We start from the raw sequence: 23,587 nt of genomic DNA, 5'->3' as shown, positions 1-23,587 counted from the left end.
TCATTATATCATTTCATCATAGCATTTCATGATTCACTTGTGTTAGCATTTTAATTCCATTTTCTTCATATGTTTAACTAGCTTTGGTTTATGTTTGTGTCCACATGTGGGTTTGAGCTTCAAGTACCATCCAAATATTCAATGCCTTTAACCCATTCAATTTATTTGTATTGTGTGGAGTACTATGTCACTTGTATGTTTTAGGCATAGTACATGGTTTGTAATTTGTCTAATTAATTTCCATTTTCTTTTCCATATTGTAATAGTTCCATCCCCCCATTGTGGATTAAATGTCCCTACAATCCATGAGAATGTAATAGTCTAGGTTTATTGCTTTTATTAGTTCATCATGCATGCTAACTAAAAAAGATGAAAACAAACGATAAAAGCAAAGCATTTCCAAAGAAACAAAAGGTACTTGATTCAACGTCAAGTTGTTTTCTAAATAAAACTCACACCATTGCAACGTGAGTACTCAATCCAACGTCGAGTATCTCCCATCCATTCCATGATCCATGATTCATCTCTTCTTGATCTCATTCTATCTCTCTCCTCCATTTTCACACACTCTTTCATAATAAAACAAATACTTGATCCATCGACAACTGCCTTTCCTACAACCTTTTCATAACAAACGGAATGCAAAATAGGGTGTATGTACTTGTACACAACATTCAAGTACTTGGGTTGTCCGTCGTACCTAGCTTGAGGAACCGACACTTGACCTCCCCCTTATAGCATCTAATGATTCAAACAAGTTAGATCTATGTGCTATGAGGGAGAAAAAGGGTATTTAGGGTACCATTATCCTCTCGACTCCCAAGTATTCTGATTGTTGGTCGTACTTAGTCAATGGTCAGATACTTGTCTCCCTCTAAGTTTCGATGATTAGACTTTCCAAACTCTTTTCACAATTCAAATCTCTTTTGGACGAAAAAGAGTGGTTATGATAACATTGTCCTCTCAACTCCTGAGTTTTTGGACTATTGATTGTATCTAGCCAAGGGTCTGATACTTGTCTCCGTAATAAAATCAACCTCAACTAAGAAAATCATCTTTCTCCTCAGTGCATCCTTTCAAACCTTTCAAAAATGACGTCTTACTCTCGTTCTACTATGAATGACACTTAATCCTCCATGCATGAGCAAGTAATGTTTTACTGGTAGAGTGTGATCCAAGTGCATCCACTTTACCACAAACAAGCAAATACTTCCCGCTCCCATGCAAGAGTATACAAGAAAGTGAACAGTAGCACGTGAACATCAATACTATTCAGTAAAAACAACCAAACACATACTCTGTTTGTAAGCGGAACTACGGATCTCTGACTTTCTCATTGCACGTATGAGGATACGTAGGCACAAGGGACCAAATCCTTGGCGAGCACACTAACTTAAAACTTATTCCCTCCCCATCTTATCCTTTATTTATCTCATTCATCAATAGCAAGAAACATACAGATAAATAACATCCATATGCACTGACACAAGCAAGTGGTTCCCATGGAGTACCATGGATGTGAGGGGTGATAATACCTTCCCCTTGCATAACCGACTTCCAACCCTCTCTTGGTTTCAAGACCATTCTCATTTGGGGTTTTATCGCTATTTTCCCTTTCCTTTGGAATAAATAAAATTCAGTGGAGACTCTGTATTTTTTGCGGCACGACACAGGCTTATATTGAGTTTCTGCCAACAACTTCTTTTTGGAAGATAGACGAGCATAAGTTCCCTTCAATGCTTCGCCTACCTTCCTTCTCTTTTACAACTCGGCTTGAACCTCATTATCCGCTTGAAGTGCCCTATCCCTCTTCTAATTCAGATTGAGCCTCAAATTCTCCTTCTCCAATGAAATATTACGAAAGTTAGATCAGAGATCCGTGTTCTCTTTCTCTAATGCCTTGATAATTCCCTTCAGCTTGTCAACTTCAGAGATATGATTAACAATGAGTTCGGGAGGCTTGATGCTCATAGATGGCTCTGATGGAAACAACAACAATATCTCTTTAACTATATCCTTAACCCATCTGGTGTAAGCTTCCATGGCTATGCAGTTCTTCTTACCCATTCCAGCTCTTCCTTGAGGAAAAATCTCTCCCCAAGCCTTGATAATCTTCTTGAGTGACTCTGGACTGTCGACCCCTTAGTACAAGACAAAATCTTCCACATGCTTGGAATCAGGTTTGTCCACCATATGGTATCCCAACTGACGTAGTGCCAATCTCGAACTATAGTTGATTCCACCTTTTGTACTATGAAGAGGTACATTAGGTAAATCCCCATAGTTGAGGATGAGCTTAACATTATCGTAGCTTATAGAGTACCAGGAAATATCTTCAGCATTCAAGGACATGATCCTTTGAGACCACTTCAGATTGTATTTATTCTTAATAAAAGGATCTTTGTTGGGTAGGTGAAAAATAAATCATCTATACATCAAAGGAATACAACATAAAACGGTTCCTTTCTTCTTATGAGTCCTCACGTGGATAGAGTAGTAAGTATAAGCAAGAATAGTAGGAACAAAATTCTTGGTTAGAAAACTATGGATAGCATCCAGATCCACAAAGTCTTCAATATTTGAAAACAATACAATCCCACAGATGAGTAAAGCTAGAACAACATTGAAAGTCATCCAGCTTCCAGCGTCGAAAAAATTAGTGGCATTTATCTACCAGAAACTTCAAGGTGAAACCATGAATTCCACCCTTAAGCTTAAGATTAAGCTCTACTTCCTTCTTCAACATATGAAGGGCTTCAGTAACAATAGGAGATTTAGGGAATTCTTTAGTGCAGACAAAAGGAACTCGATTCTTAATCCCAATCCCTAAAGTATGAGAGTATTCTTCCAGAGTAGGTGCTAACTGATAATCTTGAAAGGTGAAACATCTCAACGAAGGATCATAAAATTGCACAAGAGTGTGCACAGTTATGGTGTTGACTTCAGTATTAAAAATTCCTAGGAGATTGCCATAAGTTTTCTTGAACTTCTCTTTGTTCTCAAGAATCAGACGTGCCCGTAGTCCTTTCAAAACTTTCAAATGTTGGTCCACAAGCTTGTAACTGTGAATGCCTCTTTTGTCAGAAGTTATACTTTGTCTTGAGTACTCAATCAATAAAGTTGGCTCTTGTATTCTTGGAAATGCATATACAATTTTTTTATTATGATGTAATGATAATGTATGATGGAATGATATGAATCACATAGACTCAAAGCTCTAACATATTCTGGATGATCTGTACCTGTTGTTTGTTGTAAGTTCAAAGGTTCGACGTAGTATGAGAAACAGGGTATATAGAGACCATTGTTTCCTACAAAAAACCCATATCCCCCTCATAGGTATGTACTATGATCCAAAGGTGGTCCCTAAGAGGTCTCCCATAGTCATCGACTCAGAATGAAAATACCCCACCGTAGAGAATTCTCGTAGGACAAAAGTACTTCCAAGTGAATCTAGTCTTGGTGTGGTTCTCGTGACAACCCAAAACGTGAAACACAGGTGTACACGACTATCCATGAATCTATCCTATGTGTATACTAAGTTCGGGTGTAGAGCTTCACTCATGTAAAATCATCTCAACCCTATAACAGTAAAGCAAAATGCAAAACAATAAAGCAAGCGATAAATAATATAAACATAAAGGGGGTAAAGCATAAAAGATAAACACCTAAAGCAAGAAAAAACAACCAAAGCTAGGCTTTAATCCTGTTAGCGACTAGGAAGTATACCAAGTAGCAGAATATTCCCCAGTAGAGTCGCCATCTGAAGCTAGCAAAAATATACCCGAATGCATCGCATGTTCGAACATACAACATAGTCGCCATCGAACTTTATTTATTTCTGAAGGAAAGGGAAGACATCAATAAAACATGGGGGAAAGAGATAATGGGTAAGGGAAGAAATTAACACCATTAACATTCGTTATACTCAATTGAAATTGTTTTGATTGATCTTGCTCGAATGGGTGTGATATCTAAAGATACTCATGAAAGAATAAGAGGAAAAGGAAAGAGAATAGATAAATATCGGAGAGGATTAGGGACCTCATGCCTACGTATCCTTATAATGAAATAAGGAATTCAAAGCTCCGTAGTTCGTAGAATTAATGTATGGAGATGAAAAGAAGAGTGATAACAAATATGGTTTGAACCAAAGGATTTATATGGTTTGACTCCAAAAAAGGATGAGATCTTAACCCAAGAGGGAAACTGGCATGAACGAACATGTGGGGAGCCTGAGGCATGTAACCACTATATATGGTATGGCCGAAAATAAAGGGAATTAAGTGTTTGACATCATGGCAAACATCTCTCAGTTTAAAGGTAGATGTTGAATGAAACTCAAATAAATAATGTATTTTCCGCAAAGAGAAAGGTATATCACATGGAGTGAATGAAGGTAAAAGATATGAATGAATGTGGAGAATAATCGTCCATGGAGATGAATGGAATGATAGAAAAAAGTAACCAAAGTCTAAGAATTGAAGGATTTGGTAAAAGTGATTGAAGGGTATGATTTGGAACCAAGGAAAGGGTATTATTGGAATCCATAAGAGTAATGGTATTTGCACCTAAAAGTAATGGTGGTACATAATAAGATGTGGGGGGCCAGAGGCATCATACCGTTGTATTGTCATGGCCAAAAACAAGGAATTAAGTGTTTGGCATCAAGACAAACATCTCTTTGCCCATAGGTCGACAATTGTCCTAAAAGGGTATATATGGAATTCCAAAGAAAATGGTGTTTGGTTCCAAATAAAGGCAGTATGTCATTGAGGTGAATGGTTTGATTGAAGGTAGATGATGTGGATCATGAAAGATATGGATGGTTCCCTAAGGCAGAAGAAAGAGGAATAAATAGGATGTGCTCGCCAAGGATTCATATCCTCGTGACTACGTATTCTCACCGTGCAATGAGAAAGTCAGAGCTCCGTAGTTCACAGAACTACAAAAATAAAGAAAGAGAGATTGGAAGTGATGAAAAGTATAACTTACACGAAAAGAATGGTAGCACGGGGAACCATAAAGGGAAATGAACTTTGAACCAAAGAGTAAAGGTGGTACATACTAAGATGTGGAGGGCCAGAGACATCATACCGTTGTATTTTCGTAACCAAAAAACAAGGAATTAGGTGTTTGGCATCACGGAAAACATCTCTTGGTTCACAATATGGACAATTGTCCTAAAAGGATGGGTATGGAACCCAAAGGAGAATGATGATTGGTACAAGGAGCAGTATATCACTATAGGGAGGACAAGAAATTTGAAATAACAACATGGCCATGTAATGTGTATGATTTAGTATTCAAATGAAAATAAAATGAGATTTAAAATTGAATTCCAAATAAATGCGCCAAATAGAGAGAATGAAATGAACATAGAAATCTGGTAATGAACCACCATGGACCACCGCGCCAGAGGTTGCCTCCAGCAACGGTGGTGCCAGTAACCTAAGACAAGACCATCAACTGAAGCATCTTACAATGTTGAGTCTAAATATGGAGATGATTTTGCAAGATCCTAACTGATACACTCGAAACCGAAAGGGGAAGCTCAAGAACCCTAAGTTATTGATGTTAAATTAAACGACGGTTATGAGGAATCAAGCCCTAGGACGTTGGGGTTTTGTCCACTTGTCATGACTTACATGATGGCAACTAAAGATTGAAGAAAGTGTAAAGATTGGAGAGTGTCTCACCGTAGTGGGTGATCGTAAAAATTCCTCAGGTACGTTCTTTGTCTTCCTTTCCTTGCCTTGAATTCTTCTTATCCTCTTCTTCTTTCCGCTTCTTCTTGAGAGATTTCGAGAGTGAGGATTGAGTGATTTTAGATGTGGAATTTTTGAATTGAAGAGCTTTTGATTATGGAGCTTCGAGGTTGAAGATGATTTAGTGATTTAGAGGTGAATGATGAATTGAAGGTAATTTAGAGGTTTTTATTTAGTGGAATGAAAAACAATCGAATATGATTGAGAGGTGATGAATAATATTTAGAAATCGTGATTTGAGAGAGAGGAAAAGTGAGGGTGTTGAGTTCAGGTGATCAATGACTCAGATCCTGATTGAATGATGATTGGTTTTTTGTAAAGGTTGTTAGAGTGCTCCGGGATAAGAAAATTTTGTTGTGAAATTCAGTTAGGAAATGTAATTGACTTTATGGTTGTTAAGGTAGTTAATTAGGGTGATTTCTAATGAGAAGTTAGGGATAACTGATTGGTGAGTTAGTTAGGGTGAAATTATTATGTTGTGAACTAATATGTGTTTTATGGTTAATTGGCTTGGTCATTAGGTTAATTGTTATGGTTTGTAACGTATGTGTTTTATGATATTGCTACTATTGAATTGTTCAATGACCGGGTATGCATGATTATTTGTGTTTCCTGTTATGCCTTCCTGTTATGAGTGGTTTGCTCTGTAGGAATTGATCATGGTTGCATCTGGTTTGCTGTCAGGTTTGCAGGCTTAGGTCTCATCTGCTGCAAATTAGTATGGGGTTGATGCAGAACTTTGGTTTTCCATTATGAGGTAAGTTTCAATGTTGAGGATGATTGGTTGAACTATAATGCAGTGTTGTTGTTTTGTTGATCCATAGTTATATTGTCATGGTGCAAAATTCTTGTCTGCTGCAGATTTGCTTGCTTGAGTTCATGTGGCTTGCTATGTTGCTCACTTATTGGTTATTGTTGTGCAAAATTCGCTGCAGGTTCATAGCTCTTGTTTGATGTAGAATTTGCAACAGTTGTAGTCCATTGCAATTATTTGATGTAAATTACAGTCTGCCTTGATGCAATGTGTATGTCACACTATGGAAATGTATACTGGATATTTACCTTATGGTTGGGATATGTTTAACTGTCATGGATGCTTTGCAACTGTTGATATGTACTAGTGTGCATATGTTGACTTGTTGAATGTAATGTTTGGCTTGCTTGTGAATGGTTCTATTGCTTTGCATATGTTTTGAATTTTAGGTTTCGTAATGAACTTAGTTGGGTATATGTTTGAATTTGTTGCTAAGTTGATTAGTGATGTTGCCATGTAATGAATATGGTGCTTGTTGAATGAATTGTTATGGTTGTTGCATTGTTGTTGTAGGATATGAACATATTAACATGTTTGGAATGTTTTTGATGTGTAGATGCTAGAATTGTACATGGTGTGCATTTGGTTTGTTGGTAAGACAATATTATGTCATTTGTTTGGTTCTTTTGTAGGATGGTATGCACACATGGTGGACATCAAGACTTGACAAAAGTGGTTTTGGAAAAAAAAATGATGAAAGCAAGTGGAGAATCATGGGTTTTACTGGCTCATAGAAGAATGGGTCAAGAGTTTAGGGTTTATGAGGGTCTTGATTGGTTAGTTGACTTTGGTCAACTGGTTGACCAAAAAGTTAACAGTTGACCAAAAGTCAACTTTGGTAGAAATGGATTTTTTTTGTAAGGACTTATGTATGGACATTTGGTGATGTAATTAGAATAAATGAAGTGGTATTTTGTTATGAAAGATAAAAGGAATTGAAATTGAAATGGGATGAGGATGGATTTAAAATGAATAATTCGTTATGACACATGTAATCAAACCCAAATCTCTTGAAATCAACAACTTGAATGGATGATGAAGTGAATGATTAATGACAAGGCATAGATGGATCACCTTAAGCCTTAACATGGACCAATGGGAAATGAGACTTGTAGGAACCAATAGGCATACCGTGAACAAACCATGGACTCTAACTGATCAAATGAAATGAACATGAATGGAACAAATGGATCTTGTAATGGATGTGGGATGAGATTAAACCAATAAAAGTAAAACAAACAAAAGATGAACATGTAAAGCTTTTAAATAAAAGTTAACCCAATCAATTTAACCTCATAATGGACCAAGAATAAGTGAGTCTTTAATGGATCTTGACCAAGCAAGTGAAACATGCACAATGGATGATAATGAATCATATGAAATTAGGGTTAGATACACACACAATAAATGATAGCCATAATTAGGGTTTTGGTTGACTAAGCAACCTCAAGCTACTAGGAAACCCTAGTCTCCACTAGGTACAAGCACAATGCTTTGAATCCAAGACACCTGTCCTCTTGTATTGAACCAATGCTTATGCAAATGATATGTTTGACCATAAAGACATGCACATGATTAGGGTTAGTGACCTAGGTGAACATTGTAGAGGGTAGGGTGAATTTTGGGGTATGATAGCTGCCCCTATTTAATCTTCTCAGACCTAAATGTATGGATAGAAATGGCTTCCGAACATTCGAGCTAGGAGAAGATTAAATACTAAAATATCAAAATATTTGCACACCAGGAACAAATGGAATGTAATGTGAAGATAGGTCTCAATGAATTTCTTCACTAGGATATGGGGTGAATGAACTAGCCTCTGTATAGGGAAGCTTTTGGGGATTAGATTGAAATATTTGTGGAAGATGGGTAGTTATGAAAGGTTAAATATGCATGATGTATGCAATATGCTAATGCAGTATGATTGATCTTTATTTTACTAACAAGCTCTTAGCAGCACTGGAAAACTTTTTCGCTAGGGAATATATCGTGTAAGAGGTTTAAAACATGGTTTGCCAAGTGGGGATCGGGCTCTCGTTTGATAAATGACTTAGTTGGGGAAGAAATAATTTGGCTAGTCAGGGACCGGGATTTCAGAGGAGATTTTTATCAAAGTAATTAGGTTTTGATTGGTATAAAGGAGGGGGAGGCCAAACAAAGTTTGGGCTTTACGGAGGAGAACGACTAAGCACAAAGCTTAAGCTTGATGGAGAAGAAGGGCTAAATGCAACTAAACTTGAGCTTTATGGATATGAAAAGGGGCTAAGTTCACAACTTATGCTTAGATGGGGAAGAAGGGCCAAATATAACAAGACTTGGGCTTTTAGGATATGAAAGGGGCTAAGTTCATAACTTAGGCTTGATGGAGAAGAAAGACCAAATAAAAATAGGATTTGGGCTGTATGGATACGGATGGGATAAGTTCATAACTTAGGCTTAATGGAGAAGAAGGCCCAAATACATCCAGGATTTGGGATTTATGTATACGGAGGGGCTAAGTTCACAACTTAGGCTTGATGGAGAATAAGGGCCAAATTCAACAGATTTGGGCTTGATGAATAGAGGAGCTAGATGCAAAGGTTTGGGCTTGAGTTGGAGGTGGAAGGCAGAAATGCCAAATTCAGTAGAATTTGGGCTAAAGCTAGATAGGGGTGCCAAATTTAGCAGTATTTGGGTTGGTGGGAAGAAATGCCAAGTTCAACAGGATTTGGGCTAAACCTGGAGATGGAGGGCCAAAGTTAACAGGATTTGAACCAGATGGGGAAGAAATGCCAAATTCAACAGAATTTGGGATGACGCTGGATATGGGGTAGACGGGATAAACACAAAGGCTTAGGCTTAAATGGCGAGGAAGGGCTAAACATAAAGTTTAGGCTCTATAAGGGAATAAGGGCTAAACACAAAAGTTTAGGTTTAAAAGTTGGGGATGCAGGGACAAATGCAACATGATTTGGGATTTCACTAGATAGGAGGGGCTAAGCGCGCAACTTAGGCTTTTCTGGATAGAAGGGCTAAATTGGGAAGTTTAGGCTTTATGGATTGGTTAACAAAAGTTTAAAATCTTTGTGGGAAAAGGGGGGATAAATGTAACATTTGGAAGTGGGGCTAAATCTGATATTTAGGCTTGACGCGAAAGAGAGGCTAAATCTAACATTTAGGTTTGATGCGGAAGAGGGGCTAAATTTGACATTTAGGCTTGATATGGAAGAGGGGATAAATGCAAAGTTTAGGCTTGATGTCGGATTAGCCAAACAATAATTTGGGATTTAAGAGTAAGGGGGCTAAATAAAAGGTTTAGGCTTATGCTGGAGAAAGAGATATTGATCAGACAATAGTTCGGACTCGCCGGGGACCAAAGGAGAGGCTAAACACAAGGTCTAGGCTTTGAGTTGGGGAATTGGCCAAACCACAAATTTTTGGCCTTAGGGGGGGGGGGGGGGGGGGGCTAAACAAGAAGTTTGGGCTTGCTAAGGAAATTGGGAAAAAGGGGAGGGGTCTAAACAATTGGGTCTAGGCTTGTAGGAAATTGGCCAAACAACGATTTAGGCTTGACGGGCATAACATATTGAACAACGTCTCATATTTTGTTAGAGAGTTTGTGAGACATAAAGCTTGGGCTTATAGGACACAAGAGGTAAAACAACAGTTAAAACCTGTTGGGGAGATGGGCTAAGCACAAAGCCTTGGCTTATGATGGTGTGGTTAAACAATAGTTTAGGCTTTATGAGAAGGTAAGGGGATGAACAACTATGTTTAGGCTTAAAGGAACAGAAAAAGGGTTAAATATAGTTTATACCTGTTTTGGGGGATTGGGGCTAAACAACGAGGTTTAGGCTTGCTGGGGGAAGATGGCCAAGCGTAAAGCTTGAGCTAGATATGGGATATCATGGCTAAACAACAATTTATACTTTCACAAGGTAGGGGCCAAAAAAACTTGGGCTTTGAAAAAGAAGTAGGAGGCTGAACAAACAAGGCTCAGGCTTGGGGAGAATGGCTAAATGGAGGTCTAGGCTTACTATGGGTATATAAAAGGGACAAACAACAAGGTTCAGGATATAGAGGATATGGCTAAGCAATGGTTTAGTCTTCAAAAGATAGTGTCTAAACCAATCAGCTTAGGCTTTTGCAAGATAGGGGCCAAAGAGAACTTGGGCTTGAAAAAGAAGTAAGACGACGAACAAGCAAGGTTCAGGCTCAGGAGGATATGGCTAAACAACGGTTTAGGATTCAAAAGATAGTGGCTAAACCAATCAGCTTAGCCTTTTGCAAGATAGGGGCCAAACGAAACTTAGGCTTGAAAAAGAAGTAGAAGGCTGAACAAGCAAGGTTCAGGCTCGGGAGGATATGGCTAAACAACGGTTTCAGCTTCAAAAGATGGTTGCTAAATCAATCAACTTAGGCTTTTGCACGATAGGGGCCAAATGGAACTTGGGCTTGAAAAAGAAGTAGGAGGCTGAACAAGCAAGGTTTAGGCTCAGGAGGATATGACTAAATAATGGTTTAGGCGTACTGTGGGGAGGTGGCCAAGTGTAAAGATTGGGATTGGTTGGTAATATCATGGCTAAACCACAGTTTAGGATTTTACAAAGGTATGGGCCAAACGGAACTTGGGATTTAAAAATAAGTAGAAGGCTGAACAAGCAAGGTTCAGGATTTGGAGGATATGGATAAACAATGGTTTATGCTTACTATGGGGAGGTGGCCAAGCGTAAAGCTTGGGCTTGATTGGTAATATCATGGTTAAACCACAATTTAGGCTTTTACAAAGGTAGGGGGCCAAACAAAACTTGGGCTTTAAAAAGAAGTAGGAGGCTGAACAAGCAAGGTTCGTGCTTGGGAGGATATGGCTAAACGACTATTTAGGCTTCAAAAGATAGTGGTTAAACGGTCAATTTATGCTTGAATGCGAAAGGGCTAGAAAACCAAGTACAGGCTTAGGGAAACAATCATTTTAGACTCACTGGGAAAAATGGATGCTAAACATGGGGTTTAAGCTTAAGCGAAGGTATTGGCCAAAATGGAAATTGGGCTTGCGAAGACTAACGGGAAGGTCTGACAGTATTTATATGTTCAATGGAGTAAGGGGCTAAACGGAGGTTTAGGCTTAAACAGGGTAATGGCCAACGGAATTTGGGCTTAGAGAGATAGTATGGGTAAACAACAATTTAGGCTTGCCATAGAAAAGGGATAGGCTAAACTACAAGGTTCAAGCTTGAAGAAAAGGTAAGGGCCAATCAGGGTTTTGGGCTTGAGAGAGCATGTTTAAACAACAATTTGTACTCGGGGGGGGGGGGGGGGGGGGGGGGGGGGGGGGGGGGGTGCTAAACACAGGGTTCAGGCTTACAGAGAGAGGCTAAACATAATTTAGGCTTAGACAAATTTATAGAAAAGGTTTAACAAGGGGGCCAAGTACCACTAGGATTTCACAAAAGAGGGTTTTTTAGATAAAAACTGGGCTTTATGGGCTTTCCAGACAGGAACTGGGCTTGGGAGAGGTTTTCCAATGGAATTGAGATTGAAGATAGGTTTTGCCAACGAAAATGGGCTTTGGAAAAGAGGTGTTCCAGACACGAATTGGACTTGGAAGGAGTTTTTCAAACAGGGACCGGGCTTCAACATGTTATGTCAATTGGATACTTTGATGTAGGCACAAAAACCTCAGGGTGTCCTATAGGCACAACAGTGAGGATGAAGTTTTTGAAATATGGATACCGTTCCCGGGACTCATCAAACCTACATTGGGTATTTCGAAACAAATCAAAAGGAAAAGACATGACAGAGACAACCCTTCTCGGGTAAAAGGCAACGAGGGGGAGATGTGATTTCATGCGCAAGGCAACAAAATAAACTCACGAAAGGAAATTTATCTAAATGGAATCTTCTCCATGCAAAAGACAAGGAGGGTTTGCAAGCAGCAAAAAAGAGGGAGGCTCACAAAAAGGTAAGCACTTGATGAAAGGTCACAAATACTTGTAAGATATTTCGTCAGGTGAAACCTAGGTTTTGAGAGAATTTGCTAGACAAAATCTGGCTTTGATACGCTCTGTCAGATGGGGACCTTGCAGTAGGCACGAAAATCTCATATCGTCCCTCAGGCACAACAGCGGGGATGAATTTATCGAACATGTCTACCCAGACCCCGAGACTCACCAAACCTATATTTGGTGCTTCGAAACAAAACATGATGCAAAGTTATTACAGGGGTACCATTCTCGTGTAAAAGGCAACGAGGGCTTACGAAAGATAAGTAAAAATAAATCACTTGAAAAACCCTGTCTGGGATACCAACTAGGGGTCTTGCAAGGATCCAAACAAAATCAATTTATTCTTATGATGCCAAAGAAAATGGGCTTTGGGAATATACCAACAGAATTGGGCTCGAGAATATGCCAAGAGAGTTTTGGGCTTGTTTATTTCTTGTTAGAGAGCTTCATGTTGTGTCGGATGATATGCATGAATGGAATGATATGAATTATGCATGACAAGTTTATCCTGTGGTATAAGGATCTACGGATGCCTCAAGTCTGGGTATGCTGTAGTGGACACTAAGAGAGATTTGATTGGTGACAAGGCTTCCTATTGAAAGGCTATGGGATGTGTCTAGCTTGACTTTCCGACATCTGTATACTCGTGTCTAGCTTGACTTCCCGACATTTGTATACTTGTGTCTAGCTTGACTTCTCGAAATCTGTATACTTGTGTCTAGCTTTACTTCTCGACATCTGTATACTACTGGAGAGTGAACTTGAGCTGGATCTTCTGATGATCTAGACTTGATCTGAGAGGCTTTTGAAAGCATGGAAAGAAACTTCCCCTATATGGAAAGTCTTGCTCCAGTCTGTTGGGTATCTGTACGGATTGCCTCAGTCACAAGCTATGATAAAATTTCATCCTAGGTTATCTCAATTTGACCTGCCCTAGGATCTTGGAACTGTACACCTCTGATTAACCATCCTTGAGAGATTGACTTCCTGTGCTCTTGGGGTGACCTTCCCTAGTACGAGCCTTGAAGTAATTTTGCCTCTGGCTGGTTGATCTTTAAGGGAATTCCCCTGACTAATTGGTCTTCAGAGAGATTTGTCGAATCTCAATGTGACTACCTCAAATTTACTGAATCTTATAGAGATATATCATCGTGACTACCTCAGATTGACTGAATCTTGTAGAGATTTCTTGACGTGATCGCCTCAGATTGACTGAATCTTGAAGCGGCTTGTCTTTCTGCTCAACGGAGTTCTCAAACATCCTACCCCTATATGGGATCAACTAAAGTGAATTTCCCCTGCTCAACAGAGTTCTTAGGAATTTTGTACTTTTGGTATGATCAATCAAGATGATTTCCCATGCTCAACTAAATTCTCAAGCGTTTTGTCTTTCTGGTGTAATCAATCAAGATGACTTGCCCCTGCTCCACGGAGTTTTCAGGAATTCTATCTCTTGACATCATTAAGCTCCTCAATTCACGTTCATTGTATAAACTTTCTTAATGTCAGATGCTTACCCACGAGTAAAACATGTTCATTTTGGAAATAATAATGCTAATATTATATTTATGCTAGTTTTGAAATCTAATTTTGTTCACAAGAATTATGACATATAGTGAATGAATCACTAATGAGAATTTCATATCGATACCAATACAAATGATAAGCAAATCATTAAGGAGTCAATTTTAACATGATCTTACTGACTGTAATACACTTTCAAAATAAACCCTGCTTCAATTAGGCCTTTTAACTATTGTAACATGGCCTGGTTCACGGTTTGAGAAAAAAGGATTTATGGCTCGAAACCTATTCTAACCCACTCATTCTCCTTGATGTTCCCCAATCCGACGTTCAACTAGTTCGATACAAGCGCTCATCTTCCAAAAGGGATTTGGGAGTGATGGTTAATGAACCCGCAAGGTTTTTGGAGTGGCAGTCACTTACCTTCTTTTTTGTTTGTGGCCACATGATTTTGTTCTTGCTGAGGATTTTCTTTTGATTCCTTTTTTTCTTCTTTGGTTTTTTTATCTCCCTGATTTTGCTGGACTGATTTAGATTTGCACACAGGGATGCCCTAATTTTTGCCTAAGTCGCTCATCTTTGAGCTTTCGACTTAGTGGGCTTTCCTTCTTTCTCTTTTGATTCCTAATTATTTTTTTTGGAAAAAAATGTGTGACATTTGTTCGCTTGATTTGAAGGGGTTATGTCTACCTCGTGCCTCTATTGGTGAGGGACAACCTGTTGTTGTAAGCCCAAGAGGCCAATACTTTTGGTACTTGTATCGAATTATTTATTAATAATAAAAGACATTTTTCTTTATTATGTTTGTTTAATAAAGTCCCTGGAATAGATAGTCCGTTTAATGTATCAAGTATGAATTAATCATGAGATCACATTAAACATAAGGACACTATTCTTAAAGTATCCGTAGTCAAGCTTTATTGTGAAGTGGGATAACATTAAAGCATGAAGACTATTATGTTTGTAGACTGATGATCACGTCTCATGGGTCATGGATAAAGAGTTATCAAGTCTTAAACATAGGTATGAATATTAAGAGTAATATTCATACTGGATTGACCCGCTATGAGAATACTATATAGAATGTTATGCAAAGTGTCATAAGTTATTCTCATGGTGATAATGGTGTATACCACTCTTCAACCTGAAACCACTATGGACCCTAGATGTAGAGTCTGGTGCTTTATTGCTGATCCAACATTGTCTGTAACTGGATAACCATTAAGACAGTTGATGGGTACTCCACGAAGCATGCTAAGGGACATGAGTGACCTAGATGGAATTTACCCATCCTGCGTAATAGGATAAATGTCTATGGGCCCAATATTGAACTGGACAAGGATGACACAATCTATGCCTTGTGTTCAATATAGACATAAGGGAAAAAGGGTAATTATACACATAATTATTATCACAGAAGGATTTGTCAGATCACATGACATTTTCGTGTCTTGGGTAGCAGTGATGTGTTGCTAGATACCGCTCACTGTTTATTATGTTAAATGCGTGATTTAATATAATTGCCAACGTCGCGAAAACCTACAGGGTCACACACAAAGGACGGATTGATGAGAAATAGAGTAACTAAGGAACACCGTAAGGTACGGTGCACTTAAGTGGAATACGAAATATGGTAAGGTGCCACACGCTTAAGTGATTTTGGGCATATTATAAGATATGGGCCAAAATACACTTAAGTGGACTTTTTAGCTTGAAGCCCACACAAGTGGTTCTATAAATAGAACCCTTGGGTAGAAGCATTGTCACTCTTGCATTCCGTTTCTCTCTCTCTCAATCAAAGCCTTCATTCGTAGCAGCTAGCACTGAGATTGAAGGAATCTGTTCGTGTGGACTGAGTAGAGACGTTGTCATCGTTCAACGTTCGTGATCGCCACAAGAGGTAACAATTCTATCACTGATCATGCCCATTCGTAAGGATCACTAAATGGAGAAATTTTTAAATTTCGCTGCGCCTTGGATGGCAATTCTCCTTCAGTGGTATCAGAGCCACTTACAAAACCATGAATCTGATAACTGTTTATTTTTCTGTATTAATACGATTAAAACAGAATGAATCAAAGATTAAATTGAGATCGATCAAATTATATATATGATATAAGTAATCCTGATGCAAAATACATTATATATGATATAGTGTTCTTGTTTCATTCATTCAAACACTCAATGGTTGTTTTCCTTTGAGCGATCAATGGTCGTTTGCTTCTTGATCCGACATTAGTATGGTGAAGCAATGACGTGTTGATCAATCATACTGAATCAACAATTGAGATGTGTTTGACGGTCTGAAATTGGTGCATCAGGGTTAGTGACGACACAAGATTTGTGTTGTCAGAGAGTTATGCGATTGGGGTTGTGACTGCACAAGAGTTGTGCTTTCTAACAAATTTTCGTATAGTGTTAACTGGTTAACGCATATGGTTAACCGGTTAACGCAAGACGGAATACTGTTTTCTAAAAGATTTTCAAACAGTGTTAACCGGTTAACGTATATGGTTAACCGGTTAACGCGAAACGGAATACAACTTTATAACAGTTTTTCAACAGTGTTAACCGGTTAACGTATTTGGTTAACCGGTTAACGCAAAACAGAATACAAATTATGAACAGATTTTCAAACAGTGTTAACTAGTTAACGCATATGGTTAACCGGTTAACGCAAGACAAAATTCACCCGTTCGGCTAACTCTGCGTAATGTGATCGGTCGTCGAGATTTAATTTGGTTTTAATTAATTAAAAGAATTAATAATAATAATGTGTTTATTATTGTCTTGTGGTGATCGGTTATGGCCTTAGTTTTCCTTTATTTTGTTTTGGGTTTTAAAATACGACCTGCGTGTCGTGCCTCTCTTTTAATCTCTCAATGTAACTTCTTTTCTCATCTCACTCCCTCGTATGTAAAACGAGTTTCTTTATGTAATGTAATGTTATGAAGAAAGCAAAGAAGTTAGTGCCAAAGGAGGACAACCTTGAAGATCTTGCTTGGAGAAGCTTAGATCGTTATTAGGTTAGCTTAGGTTCTCTCATTGGCTTGGGAGAACAATTGTGCTAGGGGCCATAACTGTTTCATTATATATGTATGTTGATGCATGTGTATGTATGTTGATGCATGTGACAGACGATTTATATGATAAATAAGCCGGTGAGATCAGAATAATTTCAAATTCCCTCAAATTAAATATTAAGTTTATGCTTTCCAAGTTTTAACACTCATCAAGACTAGTATCGGATAATGTAGGTTTCGCCTACGCGAGGTGCATGTTCTATATTAGTAAGATGCGATGGGATAATTGTAATATCCAATTGTTAAAACAATGGGTCAAACTTGACTAAACAAATTATAATAAGATTATATATGTTTAGAAGCAAGAGTTAGGAATTATCCATGTGATAGATTGGAATAAGGAGTTATTCACCAAACTAAAATATTCGAGAGTTGTATTAGATACAATTGGAAGGAGTTCCTACCTAAATAACCTAATTTTGTGTAATCCGCCTACGCGGACTTAGAACGAAGTGAAATATGGATCTTGACCCACTAGAAAATCTTCCAACGGGATTTTCCGAATCAAATGATGAGGGTCATTTGTTTTGAGTAAAATAGTGGGAGCATATTTAATTAAAGGCCTAATTAAATATGTCAATGATACTTATATTTTCATTAATTCTTATGTATATTACCATGACAACAAACACCTCTAACAACATCTTGCGATCAATCCTTGACAAAGAAAAATTGTCTGGGACAAATTTTCTGGATTGGCACCGAAACATGAGGATTATCCTCAAACATGATAAAAAGTTGTATGTCTTGGAGAAACCTGTTCCTGAAGAGGAACGTCCTAGTTCTGCACCTAAGGCAGAAAGAGATGCTTATAAGAAGCATGTCGATGATGCCAATGAAACTGCTTGTCTCATGCTAGCTACCATGAACTCAGAATTGCAAAAGCAACATGAGAACATGGCAACGTTTGATATGATCGAACACCTGAAGATGCTCTATCAAGAGCAAGCGAGGCATGAGAGGTTTGAAGTTTCAAAAGCCCTTTTTCAAGGCAAGTTAGCTGAGGGAGCCCCTGTAGGTCCCCGTGTGCTCAAGATGATAGGGTATGTGGAAAACCTTGAGAGATTGGGTTTTCCCCTCGGAAAGGAACTTGCGACTGATTTGATCTTGCAATCGTTGCCAGATAGATTCAGTCAATTTGTCCTAAATTTCAATATGAATGATATGTACAAATCTCTTCTTGAACTGATCGCCATGTTAAGAACTGTTGAGCATAATCTGAAGTCAAAAGGGAAGTCCATTCTGATGATCGAAAATGGAAAGAGACAGAACAAAAGGCCCACTAAGCAGGGTGATAAAGGGAAAGGCAAGGAAGTTGCCAAACCCAAACCCACCGTTGCTGCTTTAAAGCCTAGTGGAGGCATAGCAAAAGAAGGCACCTGCTTCCATTGCGGTAAGACCGGACACTGGAAGAGAAACTGCCCAAAGTACCTGGAAGATAAGAAGAATGGAGTAGAGACTTCAACTTCAGGTATTTTTGTTATTGAAATTAATATATCTACTTCAACATCATGGGTATTAGATACTGGATGCGGTTCTCACATTTGTACAAATGTGCAGGGACTAAAAAGGAGTAGAGATTTGGCAAAAGGTGAAGTCGACCTACGAGTTGGCAATGGAGCAAAGGTTGCTGCTTTAGCCGTAGGAACTTATGTATTGACTTTACCTAGTGGTTTAATAATTCAGTTAGAGAACTGTTATTATGTACCTGCAATTAGCAGAAATATTATTTTCGTTTCTTGTTTGGACAAGTTTGGTTTTTCATTTATAATAAAGAACAATTGTTGCTCAATTTATTTGAATGATATATTCTATGCTTCTGCACAAATGAACAATGGACTATATGTCCTTGATCTTGAAATGCCTATTTATAACATTAATACTAAAAGGATGAAACCTAATGAGTTAAATCCAACTTACCTTTGGCATTGTCGATTAGGCCACATAAATGAGAAACGCATTTCCAAACTCCATAAAGATGGATTGTTGGACTCTTTTGATTATGAATCATATGAGACATGCGGATCTTGTTTAATTGGAAAGATGACAAAGTCTCCATTCACAGGAAAAGGTGAAAGAGCTAATGATCTTTTAGCCCTCATACATACTGATGTATGTGGACCACTGAACATACCAGCCAGAGGAGGTTTTCAGTACTTCATCACATTTACTGATGATTTCAGTAGATATGATTATGTGTATTTAATGAAACACAAATCAGAGTCCTTTGAAAAGTTCAAGGAATTCAAGAATGAAGTACAAAACCAACTAGGTAAGAGTATTAAAACTCTTCGATCAGATCGAGGTGGTGAGTATTTAAGCCTAGAGTTTGATGACCATCTGAAAGAGTGTGGGATCCTATCCCAACTTACTCCTCCTGGAACACCCCAATGGAATGGTGTATCTGAGAGAAGAAATCGAACCCTGTTAGACATGGTCCGATCCATGATGAGTCACGCCGATCTTCCAAACTCCTTTTGGGGACATGCACTATTGACAGCAGCTTACACACTTAACCGTGTTCCATCCAAAAAGGTTGAGAAGACACCATATGAGATATGGAGTGGTAAGAAACCACATATGTCTTACATGAAGATTTGGGGTTGCGAAGTTTATGTGAAACGACAAATTTCAACTAAGCTTGAGCCCAAATCTGACAAATGCTTATTTGTGGGGTATCCTAAAGAAACAAGAGGGTATTACTTCTACAATCCTTCAGAGGGCAAAGTGTTTGTCGCTCGAACTGGAGTTTTCCTAGAAAAGGATTTTATTTCCAAAGGAATCAGTGGGAGGAAAGTAGAGCTTGAAGAAATTCAAGAATCACAAAGCATCCATACACCTATGGAGGAATTAGAGCAGGAAACACAAGTAGTTGTGGAAGAGCAACCTGCTCAAGTAGAACAAGACCAGTGTAGGTCAAGCAGGATACGTCACCTACCTGAGAGATATGGATATCTCATAACAAATCAAGGTGATGTATTACTCATGGATCAAGATGAGCCTGTGACCTACCAAGAGGCCATAACTGGTCCCGAGCCTGAGAAGTGGCTAGAAGCCATGAAATCTGAAATAGATTCCATGTACACAAACCAAGTTTGGACCTTGGTAGAGCCTCCTGTAGGAGTCAACCCTATAGGATGCAAGTGGGTCTTCAAAAAGAAGACTGACATGGATGGTAAGGTACATACCTATAAGGCAAGACTGGTTGCAAAAGGATATAAACAAATTCATGGGGTTGACTATGATGAAACCTTTTCACCAGTTGCAATGCTTAAATCTGTTCGGATTTTACTTGTTATCGCTGCATATCATGATTATGAAATATGGCAGATGGATGTCAAAACTGCTTTCCTTAATGGGAATCTTCTTGAGGATGTGTACATGACACAACCTGAAGGATTTAACATACCAGAAGAAGCCCAAAAGATATGTAAGTTACAAAGGTCAATCTATGGATTGAAGCAAGCTTCCAGAAGCTGGAATCTTCGTTTTGATGAAACAGTAAAACAATATGGATTCATCAAGAACAAAGATGAGCCTTGTGTCTACAAGAAGGTTAGTGGGAGCATGATCGTTTTCTTGGTATTATATATAGATGACATATTACTCATTGGAAACGATATCCCTACCCTGCAACAAGTAAAGTCTTGGTTGGGGAAATTCTTTTCTATGAAGGACCTAGTGAAGCAGCCTATATATTAGGAATCAGAATCTATAGAGATAGATCACAAAAACTGCTTGGCCTAAGTCAGAGTACGTACATAGACAAAGTGCTAAGACGCTTTAACATGCATGATTCCAAGAAAGGATTCATACCTATGCAACATGGCATGTGTCTATCAAAAACACAATCCCCTTCAACTGAGGAAGAAAGGGATCGCATGAATAAGATTCCATATGCATCTGCAATAGGATCTATCATGTATGCCATGTTATGTACCTGACCAGATGTCTCGTATGCTTTAAGTGCAACGAGTAGGTACCAATCTGATCCTGGTGATGCCCATTGGGTAGCTGTCAAGAATATCCTTAAGTACTTGAGAAGGACTAAGGACTCATTCTTGATATATGGAGGTTAGGAAGAGTTGGTTGTATTTGGATACACCGATGCTAGCTTCCAGACAGATAAGGATGACTTTAGATCGCAATCTGGTTACGTGTTTTGTTTAAACGGTGGCGCTGTGAGCTGGAAAAGTTCAAAGCAAGATACAGTTGCTGATTCTACAACCGAGGCCGAGTATATTGCTTCCTCAAGTGCAGCAAAGGAAGTTGTTTGGATCAAAAAGTTCATTAGTGAACTTGACATAGTTCCTAGCATTGTGGATCCCATTGGTCTCTATTGTGATAACAATGGTGCTATCGCACAAGCTAAGGAGCCTAGATCTCACCAACGATCCAAACACATACTTAGGCGTTATCACCTCATTCGAGAGATAATAGATAGAGGAGGTGTGAAAATATGTAGAGTACCTACACTCGACAATATTGCTGACCCACTGACAAAGCCTCTTGCGCAGCAGAAGCATGATGGCCATACTAGATCTATGGGCATTAGGGATATGCCTAATTGGCTCTAGTGCTAGTGGGAGATTGTTGGTGTAATCCCTAGACGCCAATACTTTTGGTACTTGTATCGAATTATTTATTAATAATAAAAGGCATTTTTCTTTATTATGTTTGTTTAATAAAGTCCCTGGAATAGATAGTCCGTTTAATGTATCAAGTATGACTTAATCATGAGATCACATTAAACATAAGGACACTATTCTTAAAGTATCCGTAGTCAAGCTTTATTGTGAAGTGGGATAACATTAAAGCATGAAGACTATTATGTTTGTAGACTGATGATCACGTCTTATGGGTCATGGATAAAGAGTTATCAAGTCTTAAACATAGGTATGAATATTAAGAGTAATATTCATAATGGATTGACCCACTATGAGAATACTATATAGAATGTTATGCAAAGTGTCATAAGTTATTCTCATGGTGATAATGGTGTATACCACTCTTTGACCTGAAACCACTATGGACCCTAGATGTAGAGTCGAGTGCTTTATTGCTGATCCAACGTTGTCCGTAACTAGATAACCATAAAGACAATTGATGGGTACTCCATGAAGCATGCTAAGGGACATGAGTGACCTAGATGGAATTTGCCCATCCTGCGTAACAGGATAAATGTCTATGGGGCCAATATTGAACTGGACAAGGATGACACGATCTATGCCTTCTGTTCAATATAGACATAAGGGCAAAAGGCTAATTATACACATAATTATTATCACAGAAGGATTTGTCAGATCACATGACATTTTCGTGTCTTGGGTAGCAGTGATATGTTGCTAGATACCGCTCACTGTTTATTATGTTAAATGCGTGATTTAATATAATTGCCAACGTCGCGAAAACCTACAGGGTCACACACAAAGGATGGATTGATGAGAAATAGAGTAACTAAGGAATACCGTAAGGTACGGTGAACTTAAGTGGAATACAAAAATATGGTAAGGTACCACACGCTTAAGTGATTTTGGGCATATTATAAGATATGGGCCAAAATACACTTAAGTGGGCTTTTTAGCTTGAAGTCCATACAAGTGGTTCTATAAATAGAACCCTTGGGTAGAAGCATTGTCACTCTTGCATCCCATTTCTCTCTCTCTCAATCAAAGTCTTCATTCGTAGCAGCTAGCACTGAGATTGAAGGAATTCGTTCGTGTGGACTGAGTAGAGACGTTGTCATCGTTCAACGTTCGTGATCGCCACAAGAGGTAACGATTCTATCACTGATCATGCCCATTCATAAGGATCACTAAATGGAGAAAAATTTAAATTCCAATGCGCCTTGGATGGCAATTCTCCTTCACAACCGTTATGGGTTAACCTAAGATATGGTTGATCCTCAGATATGACACTCCTCTTTTGAAGTTTGAACACATGGTCAAACTAACTGACGACTATACTTCCCCAAGTTAAGATTGAGGGTTTTATGTTTAGAAAGAAACTCTTACTCCTTAGCTCGAAAGGGTTAACTAGGGATTATCTTCCTTATAACTCCGGTGTTTGGGGATTTGAAGCAATTCCTTAGATCATGAGCAATGTCTTATTCGAAACTATACGTGCAGTGATTTCATGTTTTTAATTTCATCATTCTCCTTTTGATTTCGCTTAAACAAAAGTCTGATATCGATGAGAAATATGAGTGAACAGGAATGGATTTATTCAAAACATGCATATTTATTTCAATGTCATTATTATTCAAAAATAAACGAGTATATTACAAGTGAATATTACAAATGTCAAACAAGAAAGCTACATATGAACATGATTTAAACAGACTAATGATTGTTGGAGTGATCAACCATATTCCTCCCATAGGTGGGGTCTTTGCTTGCAGACATTGACGTGACA

The sequence above is a fragment of the Lathyrus oleraceus genome, chromosome 6 (assembly GCF_024323335.1).
Source record: "Lathyrus oleraceus cultivar Zhongwan6 chromosome 6, CAAS_Psat_ZW6_1.0, whole genome shotgun sequence".
Classification (NCBI taxonomy): Eukaryota; Viridiplantae; Streptophyta; class Magnoliopsida; order Fabales; family Fabaceae; genus Lathyrus; species Lathyrus oleraceus.
This window is presented reverse-complemented; position numbering follows the sequence as displayed.